This window comes from Camelus dromedarius, chromosome 2, assembly GCF_036321535.1.
Source record: "Camelus dromedarius isolate mCamDro1 chromosome 2, mCamDro1.pat, whole genome shotgun sequence".
NCBI lineage: Eukaryota > Metazoa > Chordata > Mammalia > Artiodactyla > Camelidae > Camelus > Camelus dromedarius.
Window position 1 is genome coordinate 70,774,374 of NC_087437.1, and position 23,775 is coordinate 70,798,148.

The 23,775-nt window shown below is 35.2% G+C and overlaps 1 protein-coding gene across 22 annotated transcripts in view; it reads left to right on the plus strand.

Moving 5' to 3' along the window:
- The window catches only part of ZBTB20 (zinc finger and BTB domain containing 20), a 758,440-nt gene that overhangs the window by 513,595 nt on the left and 221,070 nt on the right, over positions 1 to 23,775 (plus strand). For 2 of the 22 annotated variants that reach the window (XM_031451625.2, XM_064495070.1), the window contains one exon: positions 952 to 1,051. The exons of the other annotated variants lie outside the window; for them this stretch is intronic. The gene's annotated coding sequence lies outside the window, so the exon portion shown is untranslated. The remainder of the gene's footprint in view (positions 1 to 951; positions 1,052 to 23,775) is intronic. 22 annotated transcript variants of the gene reach the window in all.

The window sequence follows — 23,775 nt, forward strand, 5'->3', positions numbered from 1 at the left end:
GTTTTAACATATATTTACTTATTTGACTGTTTATTTTTAAGGAAGCAAAAAAGGAAGGAAGAAAATAAAAGCCTTCATGCTGGAGTAATTTCATTGGATTCATAGAATTGTGGGACTGGAAAGGAGCTTTAGGATAGGGCTGTGACTTTGTGTCACACTCCCACTTTAGAGATGTGGACACTGAGACCCAAATATGTCTAATAACATCAACACAACAAGATTGGGGCAGAGCTGGGCCCAAATCGAGGTCTGACTTACAATACAGCCAACACTTTCTCAGAAATCACATTATATTTTTAAAAAACTTCTTTTAAACAGAGACATCTTTTTGAATAATCTACATTGATGTACTTAAACCTGATAGGACATTTGCTTTTGGAAAAACTGGGTCTGAAAATTAGCTAAGCCAACTTAGGGATGCATGGTTGAACAGTTTGGAAGACATTTCTTCCCAAGCTGTATTTTATCTGAGTCGTGTAAGGAACCATTATAATTTCAATGATTTCTTTTCTCTTAACAAGATTTCAAAGAAACACTTTCTCCATTCTTATTTTAATACCTGAAAACATGTATTTTTAAATGGATCTGCTCCTTTAATAAGTATTCATTTAAGTAGGTCATATTCTAACATTCTTGGAGATAAAAAATCTTTTATCAGATTAAAAGAAATCTGATTTTTATTCCCCCTTTTAGCCATGTTTGAGTTGGTCCTTGTAATCATCAGTTTCAACAAAACACGGAGTTAAAACATCAGCGTTTTTGTTTGTTTTGGTTCTTTTAGTTTAACACAAGGGAAAAAATTTAAAATGCATTTACCTTTCTGCAGCTATGATAATTATATACTCTTATTTTTCATTTATGCAAAACTTATTTTTGAGGGTTTTCTTTTTGTTTCGTTTCTCTATTTTTGCATTTTCCAAACATCTGTACCGTGGCTGGTGGCAAGAGTAGCAGTGGCTGGCACTTTTCCTCCACATTTTGAGAGAAAGAGAATTGGCTGGAATAAAACCTTGCTTTCCATATGGTTGACTTGAAATACAGCATTGAAAAGGTATCGTCTCTTTTTTTTTTTTTTTTTTTTTTTTTTTTCTGAAACCAGAGGTGAAACCCAGGAACAAATAGCAATATTGATGCCAAACCACCTGTTGATTCACATCAAAAAAAACCTTTGACAATACGTTCCCCACTTCATCAGCTGAAAAACCTAAATGGGTGAATGATCTTTGTGCATTGGTAGAATACCTGCTGCCGTTCAATCATTTAAGAAAGCTCAGATTCTACCCATGATCAAGAAATGAATTGAAGTTTTACTTTTGATGCAACAAAATGATCACTTTTTACGTATGTTTGGCTGTGAAGTGCTTACTGATTCCTGTGAAGAGGAGAAGATGCCACTAGGGAGTTCAGTTTACTTTGATTAATTCTAGTTAGGAAAAGCAGTAGCCTTTGTATTATCAATGTTTTATGTAAAATATTTCAAACATATAAAAATATAAAGAATAAAGTTAACATATGAGAATTCAGCACCCGGGTTTAACAAATCTTAATTAATGTGGAAAATTTATTTCCAAATCTGTTTTAATCTTATATTACTCCATTATAAATTATATACAGTGAAGTACGCAGGTTAAATGTAGAGCTGGTGAGCTTTTATGTAAGTATACATCCGTGTGACAATACTCAATCCAAGATACAAAAATTCACAATAGCTAGGAAGAGTCCCTCGTGCCCCCTTGCAGGTGATATTCTCCAAAACTTTAACAAAAGGTTAAAAACAAGCCAGACTATTCTGACATCTATCATCATGAATTAGCTTTACCTAAGCCATATATTATGGCTTTTATAAAGTGCATTCTACTGTATGTGTCACTAAAATTTAAGTCTCTAATTGTTAAATATTATTTCCAAGAGTTCCCAAACACCACCAGAATTGTAATGAACATTTTGTACATGTTTGTACACAGAGGGGGAAATGCTGAACTGTAAGATGCATTTTAAATGCATTTAAAATTTTTCACTAAATTTTATTTTTTTTTAACTAAAGTTTACTAACTTTACTAAGAACTATAAAATTTCTCTCTTTAAGGGGGTAGTACCAATTTATATTCTCATTAGCAGTCTATGAGAGCTTCTCCATATGCTTCACAACATTTGGAGTGGCCAAGGGTTTTACATTTTTGTCAGTCTGAGGGGAATAGACTAATATATCATTTAAAAATTTTTTCACTTGTAAACCACTGGGATTTCCTCATGTGTGTTGTGTATTTATATCTTTGCCAATCTTTTTATTGGGTTATTTGCTTTGCTATTGTTGTTTTGGACAGCTGTTGGTTTTGGTTTTGGTTGTTGTTGTAATATTCTGAAGTCTCATCCTTTGGGCAACATAGATTGCAAGTATCTTTTCTCAGTTTATAGTTTTTCTGTTAACTGTCTAGAGTAGCACTTATTTTTCCAAGCTTCTAATTTTAATGCAGTTAAGTTTATTGATATTTTCCTATATGGTTTATGCTCTTATGTCATTTAAAAAAATCTTTCCATGTGACATGATCCTTAAGAAGATCCTATATTTTCTTCTAACAGTTTTAAAGTTTGTCTTTTACATTTAGATCTATAATCTTTTTGGCATTTAGTTTTGTATATGATATCTTCCATGCACCCTATTTTATTCTTTTTCCATGTGGATGACCCAATTGTCCCAGCACCATTTAACAAATTAGTCATCCTTACCCACTAATTTATAATGCCATTTTTTGCCTACATCAAATCTGTTTTTAAGATCTTTATTTCATCCAATGGACTGTTTCTCTACTCTTCTGGTAACCCCATGGTGCCATAATTACCATAGCTTTTAATAGGGTGAATCTCACTACATTGTTCTTCTTTAAAATTCTCTTGGCATCTCTTGGCCTTTTACTACTCAATATGAATTTTAGGCAAGTTTGGCAAAAGCCCTGCTGAATTTTATTTGTATTTACATTAACTTTAGAGAATAATCTGGAGGAGAATTGGTATTTTTATAACACTGTGTCTTTCTGACTGTTAACAGACTATATTCCTCTACTTAATCAGAGGGTCTTGTTTGAACCTATTTTGTTAGATTTCTTCTCATATAACTTAGATTTTTGTGCTATTATGTATGGAATCTGTTTTCCGCTTTATTGTTTATTATTAGTTTAGACTCAGCAACTTTACTGAACTCTTTTATGAGTTCTCCTGGCTAAACTGGAAATTCTCTGAGATTTTCTACATAGACATGTGTATCATCAGTAAATAATATTTGTCTCTTAACTTTCAATTCTTAAATGTTTAATTTCTTTTTCCTGTCATATTGCATTACTGAGACCTCTATATAATACTGAATAGAAGCGGTGATAATAGATATGCTCTGTTTCTTTCTTTAATGGAAATGTATTTGCTTAGGATTGTGATAAATCAAAATTATTGTAACAAAGTTATCATCATCTATTTAAAGTTTGCTAAGCATTTTTAATCAAGCATACTAGTTGAATTTTATCTAATGCATTTTCTTCACCAATAATATGATAAATTTTCCCATTAATATGTTAACATTTTATATAATATTAATAAATTTCCTAATATTGAACATTTCTTACATTCCTGGAAAAAAAAACTTGGTCCTGGTATACTTTTTTATATCCACAGTTGAGTTTACTTTGCTGATAGTTTATGTAGTATGTTGCATGGAGAGATAGTCTTTAACTTTTCTTTCTTAAAACTGTTATTGAAGAGTTTTGGTGTCATGGTGATACTAGCCTCATAAAATAAGTTGAGCAGTATTTCTTTCTTATTTTTTTCTATTTAGAAATGGTTTTTATATTATACAGATTACCTGTTCTGAAGATTTAGTTAAACTTACCTCTAAAATCATCAGGACTTGGTATTTTCTGTCAGCATAGTGTAGGGTGGACTTTTAATTATCAGTTCCATTTTGTCCATGGCTATTGGTTTATTCAAATGTTCTATCTCTTTTTAAGTCAATTTTAAGAATTTTTTTTTTGGAAAATATACAGTTAGTTAATCTACACTTTTAAATTTATGTGTACAAAGCTGTTCAAAATAGTCTTGTGACTTTTAATTTTAATTATATCCCCTTCTTATTCCTAACAGTATTTACTTTAGCCTTTTCTCTTCTTTCACTTGTTGTTAGACATTTTTGTTTCATTTATTTTTTTTCAAAAACTGGCTCTTGATTTTATTTATCTACTTTATTATGTCTTTGTATTCTACTTCATTACTTTCTGCTTTTGTCAACATTATTTTTTATTCTACTTTTTAATGTAAACCATTTTTTCTAGATTCCTGAGTTGAATTATTAGTCATTTAATTTTAATAATTTAAATTATTTTTAAAATGAATTTTTCTCTAAATTCTCATTCAAATTTCTCATTATCTGCATAGCAAGTTTCTCATTAGCTGCAGAGCATGTGTTGATATGAAGTTTTCTTCAATTTTAAAAACTTTTTAATATCTGTTTTGATTTACTTTTAACCTTTAAGTTATTTAGAAGTGTATGTTTCTACTTTCTAAATGTGTATTTGTTCTATTTTTATTACTGATTCTGAATTTAATTGCATTACAATAATAAGATGTGTTTTATATAGTTTTGACTGAAAGCAATTTTTTGAAAATTCTTTTGTGACCTTAGTATATGGATTTTACTGCTGGGCTTGAAATCTATAGGTGGCTTATCTTCTTTTAGTACTCATGCTAAAATTTTTGTGTGTACACCTAACTACATACTTTTCTAACAAAAAATTAAATCCACTTTTTAGTATTTCTGGCTATCTCCTAAGGAAAAAAGGAGGGGGAAAAAGGTGTCTAACATGTTTTATCTGCCTCTTCAGTATCACTCTCACTATTGTAATTGTTAAATAGTTTTAGTTTTACTTGTTTTAAACATATAAGAAAGTGGTTATCATTGATTTTTATGATCAATACTTAATTATATTTACTCATTTATTTTAGTTATTACTGTGCCCACCGTTATTTATGGATTCTGTAGCTTCTTTGGGGGGCCTACTTTTCTTCTTGTTGAATTACATCTGTTAGTAATTCTTTATGGAGGGCCCTGGGTAGTACACTCCTTATGTATATCTAAAAATGTCTTTATCTTTTATCTTAAATAGCAATTTATCTGAGTATCTCTGCTCAGCATTTGAAGATATTACTCAATTATATCTTAGATGATTGTTCTGTCAGCTATTATTACTTAAGAGAAGTCTGCTATCAATCTATTTTTTCTTCTCTTTGTAAGTAGTCTGCCTTTTCCCTTTCACAACTTCTAAGAGATTTACTATATTGTTAATGTCTTACAATTTCTCTGAAATGTGTCTGGATGTGGATTTATTTTGAATTATTGGTCATGAACTCAGGATATTATTTTTTAATTTCAAAAATCTAATTCTGGAAATTTCTTAGCTATTTTCTTTTCTTTTATTGTTTCTTTGTCATTACCTTCATTTTCTTCTTCTGGGATTTTCATAGATATCTATTGGTGTTTCCTAGTCAATTTACCATATCTCAACTGCTCTTCCATTTTCTAAAAACATTTTTACTTTCTGTGATTTTTTTTTTCTGACTGAATTCCTTAATATCACTTTCCAACTCACTTAATCCTCTCCTTGAAATCTCACAATCTTAAATTATCCCATTTACTGCATTTTATGTCAGTGAATTTTTTTTCATTTTTAAGATTTCTGATTGATTTTTATTCACCTATCCTTATCTTTTTTCTGTCTGTGTTTATTTAATAACTTCATTTTACAGGTATGATTCTTTTATTTATCTCTGTACATTATAAACATACTCATGGTGAGGCCACTGTCAGACAGTTCTGTAAAATCAAATTCATTGGAGTGAATGTTCCAATTATTGATTTAGTTGGTTGTTTTTCTTAGCGCTAGATTTCTTGCTATGTTTTAGAATTTTGTTTTGCCAGGTTAATGTTGGTCATAAGATTTTTGTATTGTCTCTTGGCTCTCTCTCTGTTCATACATCCCTGACTAATGGTTTTCCAGTTGCCTCTATCTGGATTCCTGGGTTTCTAGTCTGAATCCAAATATTATAATGGTGATTTTCAGCTTCCCTTTAATAATATTTGCTTATGAGGCTGTGTCTTTATCCTTCCACCTTTCAATGCCTGCAACTCCGTATAAGCTATTGACCCAGGCAGCAGTTGGCCAAATTTTTTGCAGCTTCTTATTGAAGTAGTGAGCCAGACTTAGGTCCACCATTTCATATGTAACCTCTGTGGCCCCATTACTCCAAAGAGCTAGACTCCCAGCCACCTCTGTGTGCGTCTGGATTCAGACTTCTCCAGGCTTAAGGCTTCAATCCCCTCAGTGGTTTTTGTTTCTTTGTAGAAATGATCACTTTTTTTTAAGTCTAACTCTGCCTCTTTGGTATTTTCATTTTATATTGTATCAGTTTTTTCAGTTATCAGTGTATTTTGGACAACACTCCTTTGATTTTTACCTCTCTTTTATTTACACACATCATTTTAAAACAAACATTATAAATAATAGTTATTATTATTGAATGTTTAGTGGTGCTAGGCACTGAACTTTATAGATATTATCTCATTCAATCCTCTCTACAATCAGTCATTTTTATTCACATTTTATAAACTAGGAAATTGAGATAAATAGGCCAAATAAATTTCCCTTTAGGAAAGAGGTTATAACTAGAAAATGGCAGAAGTAACATTTGAACTCAATTTTCTCCACTACCAAAACTAGTACTCTTAAAATACTATCCTATGGTTACATTCTGTGGGCTTTTTTTTAAGCCTATATTATGGTGTTTATTTCAATAATAAGTTGGTTAACTTAGTATCTATTGTTGTAAAAATATATCTGGTACTATCTCAGAAATCTTATTTAATATTTTCTGTAGTTTCCTGCATCCCTGGTGCTCTCTTTTTCTCTTTTGGCATCTATTTTATTTATTTGTTATCAATCTAGGAATTTGAGAGTTTTAAAACATAGTTTATTCTTCAAATAATGATTACTGTTATTTTTAAAAAACATTTAGGCCTATTTTTTTAGATTACCAACATTAATGAAATTATACACTGTATGAAATGAGAAATTCAGGATGCTGCCTCTTCATTCCTCTGCTCCTACCCACTTTCTCAGTTTTTGTTATATTATGGCAGGTATAGATTATTATTTGTTTTTATGATACAGCTGTGGAGAGGATAATCACAAAAAGCTGGGTCATTTACTTTGGTCATAGAGAGCTTCTAGCACAAATAGGTGCTTAATAAATATTTGTCGAGTATAAAATGAATAGACCTCTTTTGTGTGCACACACATGTACACAGAGGAAGAACACATAGCTAAGATCTCTTTAGTCTCCCTCTACTGCTGGATGGCCCACCTATTCATTTAAACCTTAGATTTTGTAAACTGTGTAACTGCCATATGGTTTAGTATATACTCTTTCTGTCAATACTTTTGTTAGGCAAACACATGCTTTGTGAATCAACACTTTACAATCAATGAGCTGCCATCCAAGTTAGTTCAGTTCATAGCTATTCCCGTCTGCCCTACCCTATCCCTATAAATAATTAGTGTATTTGGCAACTCCCATTCTCATAGCCCATTTCCTTCCAAAATAGTTCATGTTGTTTACTATTTAAATAGAGACATTTTGAAGTAGTTTTTTTTTTTAAGAGTATTTCTTAAAATCCCTAATTGTAGTCAAAAGAAATCCTTTATAGAAGTTGCTAGGAAAATTGGATTTGCCATTGAATACCACTAGATATTACCAAGAAACTTAATGATGATCTGCAGCATGCTAGAATAGAAATATGATGCTTGTATTGTAGCAAAGCAGATTAAATAAAACAATGTAGATTAACAAGAAAAGCAAACTAGTATAAACTGGGTCATTTGCTTATGTGCAAATTTTATGAAAATTTTAATGACACACTTGATGAATTTATAAGTACATATTATTTGTGTTTATAAGAACACTCAAACCTTTTACATGGCATGGTTTTAACAATCTTTTATACATAAGAACAGATTGAAATTAAATGTTTTCCTAGCTGTTTCTATTTTTGAATTGTAAAAATGATTTATTATTATTATTAATCTCTATTTAAAAGGCACTGAACTGGGAATCAGGAGATCTGATTTCTAGTCCTAGTTCTATTATTTAACTAGCTCTATGACTTTGGGTAATTTGTTGAACTATTTGAGTCAGTTTCTTCATTTATAAATGTGGAGTTGGGCTTGATGCTCTATAAATTCCCTTCCAGTGCCCATGTCTAGTATTCAGTATCATGTCTGTCCCTCCCTATTGTTTATAAATACTCACATATAAAAACTTAACTGCATGTGGGTTCCATACATCAATAACCTGTGTTATTCAACAGAACTCATAAGGAGATATTCAAGAATGGTATTATGTTGCTCCTGAATAAGGCCATTGAATTTAGCCAATAGATGAATAACTGGGAGCTACTGTAGGTTCTTGATCAGGACTGACATGATAAAAGCAGTATTTTCAAAAGTCCTGTTAGGCAGCAGTGTACAGAATGGACTAGAATGGAAGAAATCTGGAATAGTGACCAGGCAGACATGATGCCATGGTTCAGGGTGAGGTAAGGAGAGTCTAAGGTATAGTGATGGTATCAGAGATAGAGCGGAAGCAAAGGATACGAAGGTACTGAGATGTATATTTGTTCCAAAAAAATCTAAAAAGATAAAAATCATAAAAGACAAAATACAAATGTCTAAAGCATATGAAAAAGCATGTTAATTCACTATCACTCAAAGACATGATTTATAAAGATAATAATTCTCCATGCTGATAAATGTGCAGTAAAACTGGCACTCATATAATAGTTACATGGGGCACATGTGTTGACACAAAATTCTGCAAAGTAATATGGCATTACATTATCATGAGCCTTTCTTTAAAAATATGTCCTTCGGCCCCGTAATTTAACTTCTAGGAATCTACCTACAGAAACCAGAAACTCAGGTAAAGATTGGTATGCAGAGACCTGTTAATCACAGTGTCATTTATAAAAGTAGAAGAAGAGAAAAACAATGTTAAATATATAATCAAAGAAATTATTAAGCAAATTATGGAACATACATATGTGTTATTGCATAACAGTTATTAATTACATAGTTATTAAAGGTATTTTAAAGAATTTTTTAACTAGGAAATTTTCATGAAACAATATAACTGAGAATACCTGATCCAAAAGAAACTTGTGCACCTAACATGATCCCAAATTAGAAAAATGAAAATACTTGGTTACAATCAAAGGAAATACATTAGAATGTGAATAGTAGTACCTCTGTATGATGGAATCAAGTAATATTTTATTTCTTTTTTCTTAAGGTTGCTAACTATTGTAAAAATACTCTAATGATTAGAAAAGTAAGATTTTTAAGCAAACAACAAGTAATCTAGAGAAAATTAACTCTAAATCTGATAATAATTCAACTTAAGAAAACATGTCTACTGTTTATCCCTTCTTAAAGGGATTAAATGTTTCAGTTTTCCAATTTATTAAGATTTCAAATTATCTAAAATATTGATTTTCAGAATCATATCATATTGAATATGATGTGGTATTTATTTTCTGAAATGTATCGTATAGTTTCTATTGCCAGAGTCTCTTCTTCTTTTTTGGATCATTGTACATTTGCTTTAGGTTATCAACCTGCACTTTGACATTCCAGAGCTTTTTTTTTAAGTCCATCAGTCAGCTCTGACATTAATATGCTCAGACCACACTTCCATGTGTATGAAGTTATAGCAAGGGAAGAAATCTAGCTCACTCTTTATGTTTTCAATCATTTTTAACTCCTAAGTTTCTCATATTGTAAAAATTTCATAATCTAATAATAGCATTTTGAGTAATTGAAACAGATGAAAACAAAGTAAATGACAGAGCCAATAAGTCTCTATAAAGTCACTTTTATTGGGTGGTATGAACTACTACTGATAACATTTATCAGGCACTCATCTCAAGAAGAGAATCTCAGCTGTTCTATGTAAGAATGAATAAATGTAGTAACTCACTTGGTTCTCTATCAAGAATTTAGCCAAAAAAGAAACCCAGTTGGATACCAGAAAGAATGAACCACATAAAGTTTTATCAGCCCAAAATATACAAGTAAGCTAGACTGCCACTTTTATAAGTTAAAATGTAATCTTTAACAAATCTAAATTCCCTACACAGGCCAATGGCAAAGTGCTGGAATAACTAAAAATTTCCGGACTGCACCCTCTTTCCCTTCTGCCAGGAGAGTGACCATGCTCTGTCCAGCTCAGGCCTCCGCTGACTACAAGTTAACCCAGAACCATTTGTACACATGCTCATCTCTTTTTCAGAACTGCAAGTCTAGCAAAGACAGAGGTCATGTCTTATTTATCTTTGTTACCTCAGGTTCTGGCAAAATGCATAATTGTTGAACAAACTAATAAAAGATCAGCAACTTAGTTTAGATGATTTTAGTAAACTATAAAACTGATCTAAGAAAAAAGTTACTTGGACACAAGTGCTCACACCCTATGTATTATTATATAATTAAGTTTACTAGCATTTAGGTAAGTTCCTTCACAATGATGTTATCACCAAATCATGAACATCTTTGGAAGTAAACATCTTTCAGGAATATAATTTTTCACAAGGCTGAGTTAAAGAGTTAATGCTTAAGAGCTCTTGCAATGATTAGTGTGACAGTCACAAGTTATTACATCTCTCTGAATCTCAATTTCCTCATCTGAAAGATGGGAATAGTAATAATACTTAACTTAGTCTTTGCTGTGGGGATTGGATGAGACCGTGTGTATCATCCTGGCTAAGCCCTTGGGCTATTATTACTACAGATAATGTTTCCCAGGTCAGCTTTTGTACTTGTACATGCATCTTGATGCCTGGGGCAGAAGGTGCAGATATACTACCCCCACCTCCTCACCTCAGGCACTGACAGCAGAGAAGCACAGGAAAAATGAGGTCAGCTGGGAAAACTTGAGTAGCTGCAGTAAAGTATCTGTTATTTTGTATTATTTGGACTAATGATCTTCTGCGTTAGTCCAAAAGTGAGCTGACTTGTGAGGTAAGCTTGAACCTAAGAACGATAGTCTTCCCCAGATAACCATAGCATGACCGACTACAGTGAAGTCTGTCTCATGATTTTTTTTCTTTTATGGAATTGCTATCTATAGAACTTAGATGAATAAGCACAATTGAAGTGCAAAGTGTTAAATGCATGCTTTGATTTAGTCAATGCATTTGCACATTGAAGTAATTAGGATGTATTTAAAAGCAATCTGCTTGCAATACTTTGTTCTCCATTTCCTACAAATCAAATTAGTGAGGGGTAGATTTGATTTTGACATCATTTTTAAAATATTTTCTTTTTCTTTTGAAAATTTTCTTAGTATTACATTTTTACAAAGTTCAAAACACAACCAACTGTGACTAAATTCATAAAAACAAGACAAAAAGTACAATGTGCAAGAAAATGAAAAACAGCACAGAGTAATATGCAGTAGAACAACGTAGATCATACCTCACAAATATAGTTGTAATAACACACCTTATCCATGTCTGATCAATTAATAACAAATACTTATTCACATGGCAAATAGTTCATTCTTTTACTTTGATTGAGAGCCCCAAATTTAATTATTCATCTCAGTCTAAATAAAGAGGCAAAGGCAGCCAGATCTTAGAAAAATCTTAACCATCTCCTGTTTTCGTTGTACTATATATAATGCAATGAGTGAATGTGAAGAAAGAATATGAAGGTTGTTTTCCTTGTTTGCTAACAAAGCATTCAGGCAAGATTATTTCTTTTTTAAATCGTTAGAGTTGGCAGAACTCTAACATGTTTATGGAGCTATGTTCCACAGACAAAGACAGGCCTGAGTTTAAATCCCAGCTCTGCACACTGTATTATATTTGACAAATTATTTCACCCTCCTGAGCCTCAGTTTTCACATCTGTAAAGTAAAGGTAATAATATCTACATTGCAGAATTACTTTATTATCATGCAATAATGGAAGTGCCTTAATTGAATATGCACTCAATAAATGACAGTTATTATTATTAGTTCAAGAGAGAAAGTTTGGAGGGCTAAGAACCCAAAATCCTCAGAGGAAAAAAAAAACAAACAAAAATATTCTGTGTTCTCACTTTCCCAGGGGGTTTTTATAGGAGTCACAGATTTTATCCTAGAATTTTATCAGGGTTCCTACAGGAGGAATTGTTTTGCCTTAATAATCTTCTTACCACCCAAATTGCTGTTCTTAATGTACATCAGTGACCTCAAAATACATGATGATAAATACCCTATACACAACTGAAGTGAATATCTGAATGACTGTAATTTTCTAATACCAATTATTATTATAGTCTTTTGTTGAAGATAGACAGTACTTTGGACTGGGCACAGATTATATGAGGCTAATTCCCCTTGTTTTCTTTCTATACTACATTTATAGTTTTAGACATATACAAGTTTATGCATGGAAGTGAAGGGGAGCTGGAGAGAGAGTGGACAAGAATAGTAGACTCATTTGTGCTTCTTAGGAAACAGAGATGATGTCCCGTTCTGCCCTGTCTTCAGTGACTAGCTCCGTGTTTCACATAAAGAGAGCATCTCTTAAATATTTGTTGAATTAAGTAAATAAGAAACAAAATGCTGATAAAATATCTGTGTAGCAGCATAAAGGAGCCAGCTCAGAAGTAGTATATGCAGGTAGTAGACAGAGAGCTTAAAACTTATCTATGAACATCTACACTCCCTTAGTAAGATGGCACCATGGGCAGTGGCAACCATTTTTATTCAAAGCCACTAATTCTTAGCCAGAGGAAGCAGCTAAACCAGAGCAAGCAACTGACCTTCCATCAGAGAGCCATGATCACCTTGATTTCAGAGCTGGAGGGAGCCATGGAGATTTTCTAATCCGGGGGCTTCATTTCTCAGCTGAGGGAGCTTAATGTCTTACACAAACATTTGTTGGCCAAGTTTACTGATACTCAAATTTGGTTTCCTGATTCCGGTCCAATTCATTTTCTATAGTACCATGTGCCTCTGTGTCCCCAGACTGTCTGTCCACCTGAGGGTTCCCATATATCCACTGTGACTTTGCTTTCTATGACCAAGGCCATGCAAAGAAGCATCCAGCAATGCCTCCGACTAAAACCACCTCACCTATTATAGCATGTTCCATAGATCCTATAAAGCCACAATAAAAATAATTTTTTAATAATCTATATTAAATTACTGTTAACCATTAACAGATCATCCACATTACTTTAGCTCCTTTTCAAGTGATTGTTAGCAGATGCTAAAGGGAATGGAGAAGAGAGAACTGTTATAATTTGAGGAGAAAATGGAGAGAGTTCTGTCCTTGGGGTGTTGCCCCAGGGAACGCGAGGCCAGGTTGGCCATGGCGGGGCACCCAGAGGACCCAGGAAGTCACTCAAGGATTTGAACCTTAGAGAAGGAAACAGGAGATGGGAAGAGGTGAAGGAATAGAAGGAACAGAGGAGGTAAAGGGGGGCAATTGTACTGCAGGTAGACTTAATAATTTGGTCTTTCAGTTCATTGTTTACTCTATTTGTAACTCCTGTGCTCAGTGGAAAAGCCTTGTGTTCAGGTCATTTGTGTTCTTTAAAATTTATTTATATTGCTGCTGTCAAGTAATGACTAGAAATCCTTGAATCAATTATTAACGACATCCATAAAAGGAAAAATAAAGCAGTTGGTAGGTAAATATCTTCCCCATCCACCTAAAGAATGGAGGAAGTGTTGATAGGCTGTTGATGGTGAGTTAAACTGGCATACCAGGAATTTTTATAAATGGTTTTCCCATGCTCCACTGATTCTGTGGCTGAGACTTTAGTTGTATACCAGCTGTGCGTGCAAAATCTCATAATTATTCTTACTGTATTAAGCATTTTATAGCAATTTTAGCTCTGAAATGCTATGCAATAGTTTTTATGCAAGTGTACCAGACATGTAAGCTGTTCCAATGAAAACATTTCCTTTCATTGAGACACGTGGTTTTAGGTTTCCAAACTTAGCTCTTTGCACTGATGGAAGAATCTTTAGGACAGACATCAGGTTTTTTGGTGGGAGAAGCAGGGGTGGGGGGTGGCAGTTGGATATTCTCACACATGCTTTATTTCTTCAAGCAGCCTTATCAGAAAAGGGGCATTTCCCTAATTGTACAACACTGTTATTGATAAATACAGGCTCCTCCACAGCCTGTCCTGTTGAGAAAGGCACTGGAGGAGAAGCGAGGGTTACCTCTGCGTCCCTCTAGGGTATAATGACAAACAGGCAGAAGGACTTGGACTTAACCCCTCTGCAGAAGGCTGACACCTTTAACACTGCTGCACATGCTGCTGCACCCTGCGGTGGCAAGTCTTGGGCCTGAGCCCAAAGCTGGTGTGGAGTTTGAACCCTTGGCATTCTGGCCCAGGGCCAAGCGCTATCAATGGAACCCCACTGACACCTTTAGTTATTCTTCCTAGATTAGGATAGTAATTTACTTGTCTCTTTGATTTCAAGTGTCTGGTTTTGTTTCCAGATGCCTCCCAGCTCATCTGTATTCCAGGGGTTTCAAAAGACTTTAACCTCATTGGTTCTTTGCTTTGTCAGTTCCATTTAGTGATCACAGGAGGGATACACAGACTAGAGAGCAGCAAGGGAGGGGGTTGTGTGTGTGTGTGATACAGTGGGCATGTCAGGAGGGCCTGGTGAGACTGCAGGAATAAATAAAAGGCATATTCACTTTCAGAATATCGGCTATTATACCAGAACAAGTCAGAATGGAGTGTAAGAGGTGATGCGTAGGACGGTGTAGTGAAAAATGTCATTAGATAGGTTCATGGGTAAAAGCCCTCCAACCAGAAGTAATCTCAAACTCCCCCAAACGACTGGAATATGTGAAAGAGATGGAGAGACCATAGAAATTTTATCCCAATGCCAATAAGGTAACAGCACTTGGATTTTAACATGCCATGGTAGGAAAAGACATTTATGCAAGGGTGTCATTTTGTGTTTACAAGGGCCTGTCTAGAACTGTTTATTGATTTTACTGCAGTTCTTTCCCCAGGACCCTGTAGATAGATAATTGCTAGAAATGTCCATCATTAACAGAGCAATGAGTGCAACCATCACACTAGGAAAAAGATACACATAGGACCCTGCTAGCAGGCTTCAAATGGGGGAGCGGGGGAGAGTCACACAATAACACGTGCAGCTGTAACTCCAGGCAAACACACACACAACACTCTGTGTAGCCATTGCACTGAGAAAATACACACAGCCCCCTGTGCAGCCATCATACATCAGGAAAATACACACATGACACCCCTATGCAACCATCACACCAGGCAAAAGCACAGACATAAAATGCAAAGTCAATAGGAATGAACAGCTCATAAAAGCCTACTGGAATAGATCACATCACAGCCAGGTACATCTGTTCTCAGCACTAACCATTATCGTTAGCTTAAAATGCTTAAAATCACTGCGCATCCTCAGGTCTAGGGACAGATTATTCCAAGAAGATTCTGCTAAATAGATTTGGCAATGCAGTGAAAGGGACTTCTACTACATTAAAGTGATGCATTTTGCATCTCAAAGGCCGTCAACTCTATTTAGAGGAACTGTGTGATTGAAGAACAATGCTCTAGGATGGGAGAGCAATTTTTCTAGCCTTTCCAAATCTGGGGGTTATTTTCACCCCAACTTGAGTTAAGTGTACAACTGAATGGGCTATCAGATTGGGAGGTGACTAATAAAGGCAGAATTGGAAACAGCTTTCATCGGTGCTGCAAAGTAAGCCACTCCATCCTGTTTGAAACTGGAACTCTCAGGTGGGATGTCATATCCAGAGGTCTTAGTGAGGTCAAACTTCAAGCCATCAACCTGAGATAACTAAGTGGTAACTACAATCCTTGCTTCACAGGGTTGTCTGCCCAACTGGGGGGAATAAAGGAACCACCCACCTCTTCTTTTGCCAGTGCCTTCTCTTCATGCTCTGGCCTCGGTCTGTGATGTTATCCTAGCTGTGTGACACAGGGGTTATGGCACTGTGAGGGAAGTTCGGCTTGCCCTTCTGAAGAGTAGCCCAAAAAAATAGTTAGAAAGAGTTTCAAGCTTGCGGTTCCATGTTTCAATTACAGTGGCGTGATGTGTTTCTTCTGAGTGAGACATGTTTCAAGCTAGCTTGTTAAGAATGATTTACACCATAATTCTAGGAAAAAACAAATGTGAGTGACTGAGATTTGAAAAGGAAGAGTAGGGGGGAAGTGCCAGACTAAACGAATCCTAAGTAAATAGGGTGGGGTTGGGTCTTTTTTTTTTTTTTTTAGTGTTTTTTGTTTGGTTGGTTTTTTGCTTTTTTTTTTTCAAACAAAAGAGAATATGTATGTATTGTTGGTAATCACTTCTCTCACCTGGGTGGAATAAAACAAAAGAAAACAGAATCGCTCCATTTGCTCCATGTAAAAGCAAATTTTCAGGAGAGGACAGGTGTTTCTCTTAAATTCACAAGATAGCATCTTACTGGAAATGAACAGTACTGGAAATAAGAACTAAGAATTCCACTTTTTTCCCAAATGTGGCGGAAAAGGTTTTGTTAGGATGAGATAAGCATTTTCCATAAAACAATGCAGTAGTGACATGAGGTAATTACGTGGTGACTGGGACACACCGCATGGCGTACTGGAGCAATTGCATGATACATACATGATAGCTATAGTAACTCCAGATATTGCTGCCTTATTATCTCCTGATAACTATATAATTAGTTTGTGTCACCAGAGCACCCTAAACGTATGCCTGTTCCAGCTACTCTGGTAGAAAAAAAAATAAACTTTTTTGCAAGGGGGAAAAAAAGCTAATGAAGAAAGTTGCCAAGAACAGATATTTTGTAATCTGTGCTAAATCTCTGCTGGAAAACATGAACAGTAACGAAGCTGAGAAGACAGTAAAAGAAATTCGGGGCAAGGTGCCAGACGCCCAGACGGAAGGAGAATGTGGACCAAAAGATTGCGACAATCGGGTAATTATGGTTTATGAATTTCAGCTTTAATCTGTAGTTCAGTGAGTCCTGATTAAATATCTGTTAAACACAATTAAAGTTTGTTTTTGTATTTCACCGTCTTGATCAGAATAATTAGAGACTGCGTGTTTCATGTCAAAAGTAGCAAGAGGAATTTTAGTGAATGAACATCGTTTTTAAAAGCCATTTGTAGCACCAGCTGTTGGCATTATTTTATATTTTAGTGTTATCAGCATAAAGATGGTCCTCTGGATGCTGAATAGTTTCCAGCAGGACAAGTATGTTATGCCATCATGATGGGCCTGGGCTGATTAGGCTTAAATGCTTAAGGGCGAATGTTCACTGAGATGGTGGACAGGGTAGATGCAGGTCAAGGAAGCAGATCTTTTAGGTGCGAGAAGAAGGAAGATGTCTGAGTTAAGTTTATCCAAGCAAGGATCTGAGGGAGGAAATTTCTCAAGGTATAGTCGTTTGTATTAACACCTGCAAATGCTGGTTAGCTTATTCAAACAGGTTGTATACAGTGCCTGAGGGAAGGGCTCAGGAAAGGTGTGATGAGAAGCACCGGAATCTGCCCTGGTTGGTTCTTGGCTAAAAATCTCTGTCTTTTATTTGTAGAGTTAATAGAAGATAGTGCTGAAAGAACGTATCATATTAATAATTCCTTGACTAGAGATAGCAGTATGAATTCTGCAGAGAGGACAAGTTGGAATAGAAGTAGAATTACCTGAAACTGGGTGAAGGGGTAAAATGAGACTCTACAAACCAAAACTAAGACTATGATTTCCATACCCATGTGCCAAAAGTGAGACTGGAGAGTTGCAAGTTACTATCTCTTTAAAAATTATAGGGAGTATATGTAAAAATTTCTATGCAGTTTTAAAGAAATGATAAGGTATTGTCTTGCTTGCTGTTTGAAATCTGAGTGCCTGGAGTATTTCAGACCCAGTGATAGACAAAATAGTGGCCCCTCCCACAAAGATATCCATGTCTTAATCCTTAGAACCTGTGAATACATTGCCTTACATGGCAACAGGGTCTTTGCAGATGTGAGTAAAATAGGACCTTGAGATGGAAGATTACCCTGGATGACCTGGGTAGGCCTAATGGAATCTCAAGGGTTTTTGTTAAGGAAAGAAGAAGCAGGAGAATCAGAGTCAGAGAAGGAAATGAGACAAAGGAAGCAGAATCAAAGAGAGAGAGAGAGAGATTTGAAGATGCTGCACTGCTGGCTTTGAAGATGGAGAAAGGGACCATGAGCCAAGGACCCCAGGCAGTCTCTAGAAGCTGGAAAAGAAGAGGACTCTCCCCTAGGCTCTCCAGAAAGGTGCACCCTGCCTACAGCTCAATTTAAGGATTTGTGACCTCCAGAACTATAACAAACTTCTGTTGTTTAAGCCATTAAGTTTGTTACAACAGCAAAAGGAAATCAGTACAGCCGCCATGAACCTGCTCCGTGGATTTAATACCTATTTAAAAGTTGTCCAGTTATAAGTACATCTGGGTATGAGAAAAACAAGCCTTTATGAATTTAATTTTCTAAGGCCCATTCTCCAGGCTGTCTTTGTGGTATCATTTGGAAGTACCCACTATGGTAAGAATTAAGAAAGCCTATGTGTTATAAATTAAAATCATGAGCAAAATCAACCCTATCCCCCAGCACCCCTTACATTCCACATGAATAGAAATTTTTACAGGAAAGGAAGATTGGAGAGTGAGAATATTTTCTCTTAACAACAATAGCAGTTTAACATTTGAACCACAGGTTAAACCATTTCACTTTGCCAATGTTCCACCATTTTGACTTACATAAATGGCAGTTCATGTGGTTCAATGTGTTATTGTTTTATTTCATTTGAACCTTCTAGGACTTCGATTAAAGTTTTTCCCCAAGATTTTATAATTAGTAATTGTCAGAATTACATAGAATTTGGGCTAATAAAGTGCTTACATCTAACATATTCAGGTAAAAATGAAATTGAATCTGAACTGGCCAAAGTTTTTTTAGCAGAGTTGAGGATGCAGACATGTATCTCATGTGCTATTCCAAAAAATGACAGTTTAAAACTCATGCGAAAGCCGTAGGGCAAAGTGAACTTTACCCTAATGGACAAAGACAATGATTAGGGGGGAAAAAAACCTCAAATAGACAAAGGCAATGAATGGAACTTGCTACCTCGCATCTTTGTATTCAAAAAAGCATATCCTGCCTCCAAGGAAGATGAGATAGCACAGTGCTTTAGGATGGTATTGTTTGAAAGGATTCCTGCCTCCTCTGGTTTATGGCCTCCATTGAAATTCTGATGAAAGCTGCGGATCCTTTTCCCAAAAGAGGACATAATACCTTTTCAAAGGATTTACAGAACCCTACCTGAACTTCAGATTAATTGTCCCTGGTTTACAATTGTGCTCTAACAAAAACACTGTGGGACTAACTCATCTGACCTGTTTTGAGACCCGAATTGTGAAATATTTATTTGTCACATGTTTTTGGACCAGTCAGTAATGTACACTGAGGTCCAGACTTTTAATCAGTAAAATTAGTAATTCTGATGCTAATATGCTAGAGTATTTTTGTTTTTAAAGTAGTTGAGGTGCATTTAAAGAACCATGGGGATGAAAAGCACTGGTATTGCCCTTGCTTTCTGTTTATTCTCTTATTTTTCAGTCATTCTTTTATTCAGCAAATATTTATTGAGCCCCTTCTATTCTAGGCACTGGGAATATTATCATGAGCAGGACTCACAAGGACCTCTTCCTGCATAGAACATTCTAGTTAGAGAAGATAGTTAATAAATATGCAAACAGACTAGCACACACTGACGAGTGAAATGAAGAAAATAAGAGTGTAACCTAATAGAGATAGCATGTAAGGAGATGGCCTCTGGCTGAGACTTGAATGATGTTAGAAACCAGCCATATAAGGATCTGTAGGAAAAGCATTTCAGGCAGGTTGGAACAGCAACAGCAAAGACTCAGACTAAAATTAGCCAGGCATGTGAATTATGAAATTTGGCCAGGGAATAAGGAGAAGTATGTTGGAGATGTGATCAGAAAAGGAGTCAGAGACCAGATTGTGCAGGCTTCATGGCGAGAAGTTTGGATTTTATTCTAGTTGTGATGGGCAGCTATTGGAGATTTATGTAGTAGGATGTGATTTCATATTTAAAGAAATCATTGTATTTTCTGTATGGAAAGAATGAAATTAGGGGAGCAGGAGGAGGAGTAATCCCAACTAATAGTTAAGAAAATGTCCCAAACTGAAGATCGAAAGTAATCTCATGACAGTGTAATATATTGCTTCATGGAGAATTTCAGCTGTCCTATGTTGAGCAGCCAAGAGCAGAAACTGATTTATGATGTGTAGCAGTTCCTATCTTTGGTCTATTAAAGGATGATTTGGGCCTAAAAATGTTCTTCCTGAGAGGAAGAGGAAAAGGAAATGTGAGCACAGTCTAACAATGTTTGCAAATGAAGCTGAGTTTCTTGGTGGGGAGAGGATTATTAAAGTAACTGAGAAAGTTACCAGCAACCAGACACCTCAGTAGTAAGGACGGGATTGAGAGTTTGGGCTCGTTTTGCTAAGGTTCATCACAAGTCTGCCTCCTCTCCTGAAACTGACCTAAGATCATATGTCATCTAAAGTCTTCTTCTGCCCTTTTTAAATATGAGTTTAAACATCCCGCTTCTTCACCACCATCTACCCCTCAAAGTAGTCTTCAGAGAAGGTTACTACAGTGATGGGGGAAAATGTCGTGTAATTTGAATGAACATCAGGAAAGAAAGAAATCCTGTTATGTTTATAGGTGTTTCCCCATAGAATTAAAAGATGAAGTCCAGGGCTAGATATTAGTACAATGTATTGGGACATTAATGAGTCACCTACATTGCTTGAAAGAAGTTTAGTTCTATTATACTTTGTCAACCATTTGACATCCTTTCATAAATGGTAAATCATAATAAATACACCCAGGAATAGTGGCCTGTATAAAAACAGTAATTTATTGTTAGCTTCTGGATAACTTATTTTCACTAATAAACTAGAAAATTATATGAATCATTTCTCAATGATATTCATAAATAATGTTAACTGGTAAAATATGCAATTATATATGAAAATATACCTAGAAAATAATGCAGAATGGAAGGGACAGGGGCCTTTTCTGAAAGGACATCCTTATGAGGACATAGGTTACAGCTTCAGGGCAACTGTGAAGAGATGAGAAAACTACACTAGAGTTAAGGGCACCTAACTGCAAGTGATGTTGAATCTCATAATCAGAGTTTCTAGAATGGCCTTACAGATTATATTTCCAGGGAAACATGAGCATAATGGTATAGTATTTATGGAATAATCTTACCCCATGTATCAAAAACAATTAGGTACTATATATGAAAGACATACCACAAATACTAAATGTACTGAGCTTATTTAAATGAAGGCTTAACAAATGGTTGTTGCTACTGTTGTTATTGTTGTTGTTTTAATTAAGGGTGAAAATCCCATAATAGAATTTCCTGCTCTTCTGCCTCCCCAGGTCTTTATGCTGTTTTAAACCCTTCCCTCCCTTCAGTTCCCAAACTGCCCTTTCTCTGGGGAACAGAATATAAATTATCCTGTCTAAATTTCAAGAATGACTGTTCCCACGTGAGAGCATATCAAAGCTGAGAAGAGAATACAGAACTTTTAACAACCAGTGCTATTCACACTAGCTCATCTGCTACCTCCTAATAAAACTGGTTGTTAATCTTTCCTGATTTGTCTACATCTTTCAAGTAATAAAAGTGTCTAAACCATAATGCATTCTTCCAGAGAAGATAATCAGGTAACTTAATACCTCTCTGCTCAGCAGCACAATGTCCCTTTGTATCCAGTCCTGAATTGGATTGACATTTCTAGCTGACACTTTACATCAAAGGTCACTTTGCTCAGTTCACTATCTGATCTTTTTTATTGTCTTCTAGCAAATTCCTAATTCTCAAAAAGATTTCTTCATCCCTGGCAGTATACTGAGAGCTTCCAATTTCATTATCTCATTGGTATATTTCATTAATTATTAAGACCTCTCTAATTGTAAGTTTCTCTTCCCAGGATAGTCTGAGACCCAGCATTAGCGATACTAATAATCAGAATATTGTGAACATTGAAAGTATATTTAAGTTGGGCATAACCCTAAACTGCCAAGGGAATAGAGAATTCCCAAGTAGAGAGAGCTCTCCTAACTGTAATGATTTCATAAGGGCCCATTCATTACCTAGTAAATTTTCTGAAAATGGAATGAGTCAATGTGAGTAAAAGATTTAGTTTCCTTCAGTTATTTATGTTGAGCCATTCATCTCATACAGGTTGGAAAACAGTATTTGAGGCAAGACCAACTAGTGTTTTGTGACTTATCACAGATGCTACATTCTGAAAGGTATCTTTTCTTTTTCCCCCAGATTTGGCTATCTCTACCCCCTTAAAAAAAGAAAAGCATAAAAATATTATGATCTAATAAAATAACAGAACTTCCAAAACCTACTTACCAAAAAATAAACTGTAGTCATTAAGCTTAATTCTGTCAAGGTTATTGACAAAAAAGATTGGACAGAAATTAAAAATCAAAGGTACATTAGGAAATAACATCACAGAAATATGAAAAATATGGTGTCCTTTCTAGAATCTAAAAGCCCTGAAGATACAGTACTGCTACTAGAACTAAGGGATATAGAATCAAAAGAGAGATCACAAGAGAATATCCAGTCTTAAAAAAATATGTCTGAGAGCTGAGGAAGAGATATATTTCAGATAAAACTTTCAAATAATAGAGCATTTGCCAAGGTATGAATAGTCTATAGAGTGCAAGTTGGCCCATCTCCCAAGGAGATTTGATAGTAAACGTAGATGAGATTGGCAGTGTAGGGAGGATTTAAAGGAAAAGGTCAATATAGGTTAGACGAGGAAATGGAGCTGTTGGGAGATATTTTGAAAATCATGAGTTCATACTATGTAACTGTTCGTCTTTAGCCTATTTTGTGGAAACAATGTGTGAGCAAATCCAGAGATGGAGGGAAGCCCACAGGAAGGAAGCAAAGAATTAACTTTTTACAGGCACCCTTATTCTGTTTTTTTTTTTTTTTAATGTGTTTATATTGGATAGTGGGACGTTGTTACTTTCCATTGATAGAGAGGATAAAAAAAGAAAAGGAAAAAAGAGTGGAAGGCAACAATACCTACATTATCTCCCAATGCATTTCTGAATGACTCTGATCCAACTTTCAGTTTCAAGCTGTTTAAATCTATGTCACTGACGGCCCCAAATCTAGTGCTCACATGTTTAGGACAATTAAAGTCAGCAGGGTCTGTGGCTCCCTAACCCAGGCTTTATTGTACAAGGAGTAAACAGCCACTTGCAATTTAGTAAGTAAGTGCAGGTCTTTCATGATGCACATACCAGCTCCACTGAAAACCGATCAATTTCTGTGCTTGGCAGTGGCATTCATAAGGCCCCTACGGAGCATTATCCCATGCCTGAGGGTCATTACTCTTCCACAGAAGCACTGACAGATGTGATGAATGGCGGTACCTGGGAAGAGGAGCGTTTGGATGTTTAAACAGATTACATTTTCCTTTTAGAGCAGTAGGCATTAGATCACATCTTAGACTGTCTACCCATGTGGACAGTGAGGATGAAGTCAGTGCAACTCGTATG